Here is a 10,543-nt window from a genome sequence, read left to right on the forward strand (position 1 = left end):
CTCAACCGACTGGGCCACCCAGGCACCCCAAGACTTAATGATTTGTTATTCGTTAAGCTCAAGTCATTGCATATTCCTTGCCGTCCTGTGCCTTCCCCATAGTGTTTTTTAAAGCACTGTGAGTTATCATTTCAGAGCTGGAAGGGGACACTAGGATCATCAACAACAAAGGCCTTATTTTAGGATGAAGAAACTGAAGCCCAAGGAGAGGAAAAGAGAGTTCTCCAAGGTCATGCCACTACTAGGAAGCTGAGTCCGATCTTGAACCCCAGCGATCCCAGGCAAAGGTTCTTTTCATTTCACTGAGTCCTTAAAAAAATACAATGATCATTTTTTTGTGTGTGGTCAGAACATTTAAGATCTACTCTCTTAATCATGGGAGCTGATGGATATGTTAACTAACCTTATTGTGGTAATCATTTTGCAATATATATGTGTATCAAATCATCATACTGTACACCTTAAATTTATATAATGTTATATGTCAATTATATCTCAATAAAGCTGAAAAAAATACAATGACCAAAAGCGTTTCATTGCACTTAAAGGACTCAACATGTGCCCCATGACATAAGAGAATCTACCTAACGTCTGCTTGAAAATTATCATTTCTTTTCTTATTCCAACTATGTACGGAATGACTCATGCAGGATAGCTGTATTAGAGAATTTTCAGTGGGTCTGTTTTTCGTTTACATAAATTGTCACTTTCATTTTCTGTTTCTTGAAACTGAGAAACTTCAGATAAATGTAGATTCAGTTTTCCTACCCCAAACTCTCTAAACCATCATTTTGAAATCAAATTACACAGCTTATGCTTAAAACATAAGGGCCAGATTCTATCTTCAAATATACCACCCACTCTCTAACAGCAGAATTTGGCCCTAAAAACCCATTAACAAATATTGTCATTAAACTAAAGAGCTAATTACTTTGGATTCAGACAGAATGAACAAAAATCATAGGCCAACCACAGCTGGTAGTAATAATGGTGAGACTAACCGTATGTTACGCTGGAGATTTAAAGAACAAAGACATATTAACACTAATGTAACCAAACATATAAAATTATCCTCCAAATGGAGCAAGCTATTATAGTTAGAAAATTCCTGAACCGCACATTGGAATTATCTGATTCAAGAAATAAAGGATATTTCTAAGGAATTAACTGTCATAATCTGAAGTTATCAGTGTTTAATGAAGAGGGAAAATTGAAAATTTTAGTTTAGTACAATATCCACAAATGAACATTTATATCTAAAAATCATTTTGCTCTAATTGTAAGTAATATTCTCATATTTAAATCAGTTTAATACTATAAGATCGAGAGCCTTCCTTTAAGACTATTTTATTTTATTTTTTTTCTTCTTTTTTAAAAAAAAATTTTTTTTAACGTTTATTTTATTTTTGAGACAGAGAGAGACAGAGCATGAACGGGGGAGGGTCAGAGAGAGAGGGAGACACAGAATCTGAAGCAGGCTCCAGGCTCTGAGCTGTCAGCACAGAGCCCGACACGGGGCTTGAACTCACGGACTGCGAGATCATGACCTGAGCCGAAGTCGGACGTTTAACCGACTGAGCCACCCAGGTGCCCCCCTTTAAGACTATTTTAAACAAACATTTTCAGGACTACCTTACAATTCTACAAAAGTAAATTTCCAGATAACTGAACATTTTCCCAGCCCTTGAAAAATATTTTTAAATTACATTAATAATCCATACTTAGAAACAGTTTTACATACCCTGAGAAGCAATAAAAATCAACCATAGTTTATCAGTTGAGCATAACCATTAAAAATATTTTGATATATATCATTCCAATTTTCTTCCTACGCATCTGTTGTTGTTTTTTTAATAAAAATGGGACCACATCATAATATGGTTTGTAACTTGTTGTTTTCATTTATAGCACATTATGAGCATTTCCCACACATCAAAAATTATACTTTACTACATAAATGTTCATGACTTTCCAACTTCTTAAATTGAGAATAATAAATACATTTTAATCTTTTTGGATATTTCACAAATATCATTATTATACTATTTCATAATAACACTAACACTCCCAGAGATTCTTACATAGCTAAATCTCCTTTCTCCTATATTGTGAATGGTCCCAGATGGCTCTACTATCCTAAGCTGTATCTTACTCTGAGCTCTTTTTCTCCTTCAACATCAGATTTCCATATAAAGCTGACCAAACCTGAGGTAGACCTCAATTGGCTGTTTTCATTTTTAAATGAATGACATGAAAGATAATCTACTGACAACTAAAAGAATTGATGACTTTAAGTTCAATGACATAAGTACTCAGGTATTGTCTTTACCTCTTCAACCTTCATCTTGGATGAAAATTTCCTTCTAGCCTTCCTTACCCAAGAAATCATTACTGAAAAACACTTGCTTAGTTTCGCTCGTTAAAAAATCATAGCTCTCCAGATTGATGATTCCTGCTCTTTGTACTAACCTTCTATGCAGCAAGTTTGGAAGAGAAAAAATGTTATTATACATGAGGGGCCAGACTAGAAGATCTTAATGGTCCATTTCTGTTCTAAAACTTTATGCTTCTATGCTTCAATAAAGTTTCTAGGGGCGCCTGGGTGGCTCAGTCAGTTGAGCGTCTGACTTCAGCTCAGGTCATGATCTTGTGGTTGACGAGTTCGAGCCTCACGTCGGGCTCTGTGCTGACTGCTCAGAGCCTGGAGCCTGCTTCGGATTCTGTGTCTCCCTCTCTCTCTCTGCCCCTTCCCCACTCATGCTCTGTCTCTCTCTGTCTCAGAAATAAATAAACATTAAAAAAAAATTTAAAAAAAGTTTCTATAATTTATCCTTTTGTTGTTATATTTTACTTCCTGTGTCTGGAGGTTGTCTCACTCAGGTTCCCTGAAACTACATTGTAAGTTTTCTTTAGGGAGCCACAACTTAAGACAAATATGCCAATGATAATGAACGTGACTCACTCGAGGACACAATTTCATTCTCTCTCCATCTGCTCTTCTGAGAAGGAAAAAAAGGAAAAGAACACAAAAAAGAAAAAGCAGAAGCGTACTTTCTATATTTCTCTGAAATAAAAATATTACAGAAGATTGGCACTGAAAGCTTTATTAAATCTTATTTGAGAACTTCATTGAACTTGTATAGTACATATTTGAGGAGTTTACAATTTGGGGACTATAGGTTTTAGGATTTTATCATCAGATATGGCAATGAGAGCATTGCCTATTGAGAACAACACTGACAACAAATGTATGTAAAAATTCATGATTACAGTTGATCTAATTCTGTAAATCTTTAGATTACTTGAAAAAAGTGCTACCTTGTTTAACCACGTCTATATTCATTTTCTTTGTGTAATACTAATAGCTAATATGTATAAGCTAATTGCCACTACAGGGATATACTTTTTTTTTTATTAAGGGTTTATTTTTGCCACTTGATATTTTACTGACAAGAAATTGTATACAATATGAACATGTGCACACAGAGACTTATAGGGTGAAAAAAAATGAAATTCAATCAAAGAATTTTAATTAAAAACTTCACTCTTCACTGCGAAAATAATATCATGTTGTACCTTTAAGGAATCATCACACTTCCTGTTCTGAATATGTCTCTACTAATCACTTTTATCACCGGAGTAAGAAAACCAAACTTTTCATTAACTTAAAATTGCACACAGTAAAGATGAAGTTGCTAAATGAGATTAAGAAATATAATAAAATGATATTCAATAAATGTGCGTATAACCTGTGTTAAGGTAGCACATGACTTAGAAGTTTTTATGTGCAAAGGAAAATGAGTAGCTGATGATGTGTTAAGCAAATCTGTTCTTTTGAAAAATCTAAGGCTGAGTTTCCCAAGTTAAGAGGAAAAGAAAATAAACTTCAAAAATAAAGAAATGCTTAGCCAATCCTGGTAATAACTCATTATTCCTATCTTCTCAGATGGTTCTTAGAATTGATCCACTAAGCATAAACATCTGAATAAATTAAAACATTACAGAGAACGGAGAACCGGTTAAAGACCGCAAGCTTACTCTGAAAGCAAGATAGGGAGCCCTGGGACCTAGCCCATCATGCTGAACTTGAAAAAGAAGTATTAAAAGAGAACTAACAATTCAATTTGGGGGTGGGGGGGGGGTCACAAAAAGAGCACTAATTGAGCACCTCTGTGCTAAATGTGCCTTCCTTATTTATTCTTGTAGCCAAAGGAAACAGCATAAAACCCAATTTAATATAAAGTTTGAAAATTAGAAGCATATATATTTTTTTAATATTCATTTTTGAGAGAGAGACAGAGCGTGAGTGGGGGAGAGGCAGAGAGAGAGGGAGACACAGAAGCCCAAACAGGCTCCAGGCTCTGAGCTGTCAGCCCAGAGCCCGACATGAGGCTCAAACCCACGAACTGCAAGATCATGACCTGAGCCGAAGTCTGATGCAAAACAGACTGAGCCACCCAGGCGCCCAGAAGCATATTATTTTGAGTGCCAACTTCAGCATTTCCCAAAGGCCCAAGACGCACATTCATCAGGATCATTTTGACGTGAGTAAATAAAAATTCAGGTTGCTGGGTCACATCTGAGATCCAGTCAATCTAACTCTCTGTGAAGTATAACCAGGTATCAGAATTTTACAGACCCTCTCCCCACCCAGTGACTCTCACACACATTACAATTTGAGAACCACTGTGATTATTGTGATGTTTTTGTGTGAAACTGATTATCAGTTATCAAGAATACCACCTGTATTTACATTTACACGACATATACCAACTTTCAAACTTTGTATTTGATTTTCCTTTTTTTGCTATGGAATTGCACATAGACGGCTATTTTCCTAATATTCAATAACTGCTATTACTTTTATATATTTTGTTAAATATAGTAAATATTCACTTTTGACATAATTAAGAGCTACACAGCCATGTGAGTGACTTCCAAAATTCACTTACCTTCAAATCCTTATGCTTATTCAGAAAAGTCTGAGCACGTACGGTGGAAAGTTTCAAGAATATATGCAGCGGACTCTCTAATCTCCACGTATTTCAAAGCCGGCCAGGGAGACTCCGGAAGTGGACACCAGAAACGCCATTGACAAGGTTAGGTACCAGTGCTGGAGCCTCCGGGTACCTGATTATCTCTGAACAGGACAGAAAAACAAGTAGTCGGTCACCTGAAATTCATAGAGAATCTGCTACGGAGAAGGTTATTTTCAGTAAACTGGCAGTGTTACTAAATTTAAACTTGGCCTGGGTTTGCGGCTCCCTGATTTAGCACAGTTGTCATTTAAAATTTCATGTCATTGTGAAGTCAGGATTGCATGATGCTGCTGTCTGCAGAGGATTCTGCTGGAATTCATACTGCTTTCATTGACTATTTCGTCTAAACGCTGCATCAAGTGGTATTACTAATTTTATCTTTGATGTGCAGATGCCAGATTTTGGCACTGGATTTCTTTCTAAGTCAAGGTTGATGAGTTCTGTTGGAAATATATCCTTACATGAGACTCTATCACACCCCACAAAAGATAAAATGTGATACTTATACAAAATCCCAATGGAATCATCTGGTGCTTCTGCTATATTTTCTTTCACATGGTAATGCTTGCCAAGATAACTAGACATAAACAAAAATAATATCCTTTCTAGTCAATCTGTGTTGCCTACTTAGGGAAACCAAAATTCTAGCATCTTTGCTGAGTAAGTTAAGCAGACATTGGTAGTGGCTAATGGAAAAAGGGAATAAAACATCTATTTTTAAAACTGGTAACAGATCATGAAAATATTCTCCTCAAGGGCAGAGAAAGCAACACACACAGATAAATACAAAGTCAAATACAAAATGACAAGAGTGTAATACACACGTAAGCACAGACTACACTTGTAAAACAACAGTTTTTCATGGAAGATTCTAATGCTTGGCCACCCCAAAACCATGCTCAACTTTCTTCTTCCTTTCTATGTCTCATACATAGAGAACAGAAAATCAAATCAAATGTTCACTTTCCCAGTCTTCCAACTGCTAAGAATGGTTACATGATTCCACTCTGGCCCATTAGCTATAAGAAGCATGCTGGGCAAGAAATGCAGGCAGTATTTTATTGTATTGATGAATAGAAAGATTCCTGTCCCTCTTCTCTATTCCACACCACTGCCTGCCTGGAATGAGGATGTGCTACTTGGAGGTAAAGCAGTCATCTTGTCACCACGATGTAAAACACTACGAAAATCTAGAAAATCACAAAGATGTGGGTCCTGCTACTGATAAGCAGCTGAATCAACACTACCAACTGCTTCCTCTGGAATTCTACTTGTTTAACTCATTGGGTTTTCTGGTGCTTGCTAACGAATCACTGCAGGTTGACAAAGTGTTCAAAAAACGTTTGCTAGAAAGTAAATGCCACAGATGTAACTGTAGGGATATCTATCTTTTTTACATTATAATCCGCAAGTTCTTATTCTGTGGAGTCAAAGACAGGCTTTATTCTGACAGAGGTTGGAACTTGGCTTCTTTTTCACTTCTAGGAAAGCTGTGCATGTGGGGAATAATGGGTCACAGGATGACGGTAACTAATTAAAACAAAATGAAATGGAAAGGCTCGTTTAGAAATGGGTTTGGAAGAAGAGGGTGCAGTATCATGGTTTAAAAAAGGATCTCATCTTTGCTATAAGCCAAAGCTATCACATTGGTTGAAATCTCAGTGTAAGAGTCTGAAATTCCATAGCAAAATTCGTTCTTATTATCTTGTGAACTGTGGATGCTTTGAAATATTGTTCCATCCATCACTTCATGATATCTTCTCTATCAACATTTTTTTTAATATTTATCTATTTTTGAGAGAAAGAGACATCACGCCAGCAAGGATTGGCAGAGAGAGAGAAGGACAGAGGATCCAAAGTGAACTCCGTGCTAACAAGCAGAGAGCCCTATGAGGGTCTCGAACTCACGAACTGGGAGATCGTGACCTGAGCTGAAGTTGGACGCTTAACCAACTGAGCCACCCAGGTGCCCCTTTATCAACATTTCTTACTCGATCACAGTTTAGGCTTTCACTATCTCTTTCCTAGACTATTGTTGTAGACTTTTTAACAGATTCGTGTTTTCCTTTTTCTTAAACATTCCAGTATGTCCTATAGTTGCTTTAAGACTTAACTTCTTAAAACATTTCATTAGATACCTTTTCTGTTCAAAATATAAGAGCTCTTTTTGGTCTATTGGATTAAGTCCAAGGTCCTTAACTTGGCATTTCAGTCTCCCTATATACGTTCTTCTAGCCTATTCCCCTTCCCTAACACTCTACATGGCTTGGTGGGAGGATTTGTCTCCAGTCCAGAGACGCACCTTAAGTAGCTTAAGATAACCTATGTATCTCAATTTTTACCTACAATATTAAGGATAAGCACATGGCCTTAAGACGTTAATGATCTCCATTCTGGGGTTTTCTTTGACCTTTACATGTAAAGCTTGTAAGTAAAAGAACAACTTGTTTTTCTTGCTGGACATTGGCATGTGAACATATAACGTTTGGAACTACTGGCAACCATCTTGAGATCATGAGAGAACTTGCCAGAGCTTAAGTCAACACCAAGGAAGTAGCTGAGAAACAGAAAAAGAGGAGCTGGGTCCTGACCATGTTGTTTCACCCCTGGGCAGAGTTTTGCTTGTAGGTGGAATACCCTGGGCTTTTCAGTTATGTGTGAATTTACAGACTTTTTTTTTTTTTTTTAAATTAAGTGAATCTGGGTTGATATCCTCTGTTATTTGCAACCAAAAAGAACTTTGCAATTTATTTATGTTTTAGTGTGTCTGCCATTTCATCCATTTCTACTTCTCTCCTCTTACTTATATTCTTTTTATCCAAAAAAATTTTTAATGTTTATTTATTCTTGAGGAAAGAGCATGAGCAGGGGAGGGGCAGAGAGGGAGGAGACACAGAATCCGAAGCAGGCTCCAGGCTCCAAGCTGGAAGCACAGAGCCTGATGTGGGGCTCGAACCCACAAACCGTGAGACCATGACCTGAGCTGAAGTCCAATGCTTAGCCCCTGTATTCTTTTTTTTTTTTTTTAGATCAAGTCCCCTTCCCCCATGATACATTTCCAGACCCTTCTAATTTATAATGAAAGAACCCTAAATTAAGCATCTTTATTTTTCATTGTACATACTAATAAAAGAGCTCACCAAGGTATATCATGCTATCATTTCATTATGACTCTCAAATCTTCAGTTTAACATTTTCTTCTTTTATCTCCAGACTTTTATTTCTAACTGAACAGTTGGTATCTCAACTTGGATATAATGAAGGCTCTGCAACCTGAATTCGTCCATAACCAAACTCATAAAGACTCATGTGTCTCAAACATAGCTTTCCCCTAATGTTTCCGGTTTTTAAAAACAGCACCATTGATATCAGTTGGAGAAGCCAGAAACCAAGATTTTCAACATCTTAAAACAAAGGAATCAGAGTGGATTTCATCCTTCTTTTCTCCTTCAGCCCCAGTATCTGATCACCAAATTCTTTAGATTTTATTTCCTAAATAATTTGTAAATCTATCTGCTTTGTCCATCTTGTCTCCACTTCCTCCTTTTCCTTCTCCTGCTCCACTACCACTGCTACCACTCCTAAGACCTTGTCTGTTACTTGGAATGCTGTTTGGATTTTTTTCCGTCTCCCATTTCACATTTTGTTTCTCTCCAGTATTTGCCTCATGGCATGTAGAGTGATCTTTTAAAACTACACAGTGGATCATGTCGATCCTTGTTTAAAAACCTTCAATGCCTTCCCGTTGTCTTAAGGGTAAAGAACAAGGCCTCACATCACCCAATCCCTGCCTAACTCACCAGCCTCATCTCTCTGGAGGACAATGATCTTTCTGTTTTTAAATACACTCATGTTTTAAAAACTCAGCATGCAGAAGAGTGCTTAGCACATAGTAGGCACTCAGTAAATATTTGTTGAATGAGTAATTGCCTTGCAATAACTCTTGAACCATGAGCCACATTGTGTTATTATTTTTTTTGTATGCTTTATTTTCTGAGTTACTTATAAGTACATTGCAGATAAAGAAAAGTCATATTTCTCTGTAGCAGAATGCTATGTGAGTAGGAGGGGTTCGGAAGGTATTCAATTATATTACTATTGATATTTCTAGTCTGATTCCTTTTTAAAAGGTTGAAGTTCATTCTAACACAATGGATAGTTATCACTTGTCTACAGGTTAAAAATGAATAAGGGGACATTTATTATGTCAAAATAATGGAAGTACAAAAAAATAGAAAATTTGTCTCTGATTGCAATTCTACGGAATTTGCAGATTAATTATACAGGAGTTGTTCTTCTGCATGACATGGAAAAACTTCAGATAAGCCCTGAATTATGTGGACAGACACTGAAACATCATGTTGGCAATTTTCACTGCCATTTTTTTCCAAACATACACAAGTTTTCTTTAGAAATCTTTACCTTTGAAACATGTAAGTAAGAATTTAATACTTTAAATAACTGACAGCTAAAGTCTTTTTGGGTAGAGACTGATTATTTTGGAAAATAGTTACCCCAAGTGCAAATTAATTCTTAGTTATTGGATATTCACCTGAAAGTGTAAAAAGAATTTCAGAGATTCAAAGGTAGGTATGAAATTTCAGCCTACGCTATAAACTGACATTACCCAAAATAAGAAAAGTATTTCTTAGGGTAGCCTAAAATGAAAACACACATGAGCAGCCCCAAAGCAATGACACAGTGGGGCTAGGGCACATTCTCTAAACTGGAGGACAAGGGAAGCAAGCTTCTCGAGGGCTTCTGACTGTTAGCTGTGGCCAGATAAAGTTTTCCAAGTTGGGGAATGGGAAACAAAAGTAGGATTGAGGGGATCAAGGAGGAGGAGAGGCCAAGAAATACAAGAGTAGATAATGCAAATTTCCTGTCTGAATAAAATTCTTGAGCAGGCTTAACCTTCTGCTTCATATATATTAGTTGAAGTTTGCCTAAGGGATATTTATACAAGAGATAATTGCCTTTGGGTTTCTATAGGCCTGTTGTTCAGTTATAAATATCTTCTAGTTTTTTTCAGGGTATTGGCTCTATTAGGGAGTTTGTAAAAATTAAAAAAAAAAAAGGAAAGAAATAAAAAGAAAGGAACATTTCTTCAAGAAATGCATTTTGAGAATCACTACAAGTAGTTGTTCTCAAAATCAGAGAGAAGGCTATTTTACAATTTTCTCCCGGGGTATTGAAAGATATTTTAGGAAACCAGTGATTCATGATTTAATATTCAACTGCTTTTCAAGCAAAATAAGAAATTCTACCAGGGTATAGTCATGATTTCCTTTAACTTAAATTCCAAGGGGTAGGTTGAAGTGACGCTGTTCATTTTGCTCCTCTTTATATAAAATAAAAGATAAGTTTAACTACATGAAGGAAGGACAGATTCTTATGCTCCTCCTCTTTACACATGCTTCTTTCCTGTATGAGGGGAAAAAAATGATTTTCAACTGTAAAGTACGTCACTTGTAAAACATTTCTGTTTTATTTGTTAATTTCTT

General features: G+C 36.4%; 1 protein-coding gene across 1 annotated transcript in view; it reads right to left on the minus strand.

The window, feature by feature from the left end:
• Positions 1–5,118, minus strand: part of HS3ST5 (heparan sulfate-glucosamine 3-sulfotransferase 5) — a 153,952-nt gene extending 148,834 nt beyond the window's left edge. Inside the window, exon 1 of the mRNA XM_042937377.1 lies at positions 4,953–5,118. The gene's annotated coding sequence lies outside the window, so the exon portion shown is untranslated. The remainder of the gene's footprint in view (positions 1–4,952) is intronic.
• Positions 5,119–10,543: the final 5,425 nt, after the last annotated feature.

This window comes from Panthera leo, chromosome B2, assembly GCF_018350215.1.
Source record: "Panthera leo isolate Ple1 chromosome B2, P.leo_Ple1_pat1.1, whole genome shotgun sequence".
In the NCBI taxonomy this organism is placed as follows: domain Eukaryota; kingdom Metazoa; phylum Chordata; class Mammalia; order Carnivora; family Felidae; genus Panthera; species Panthera leo.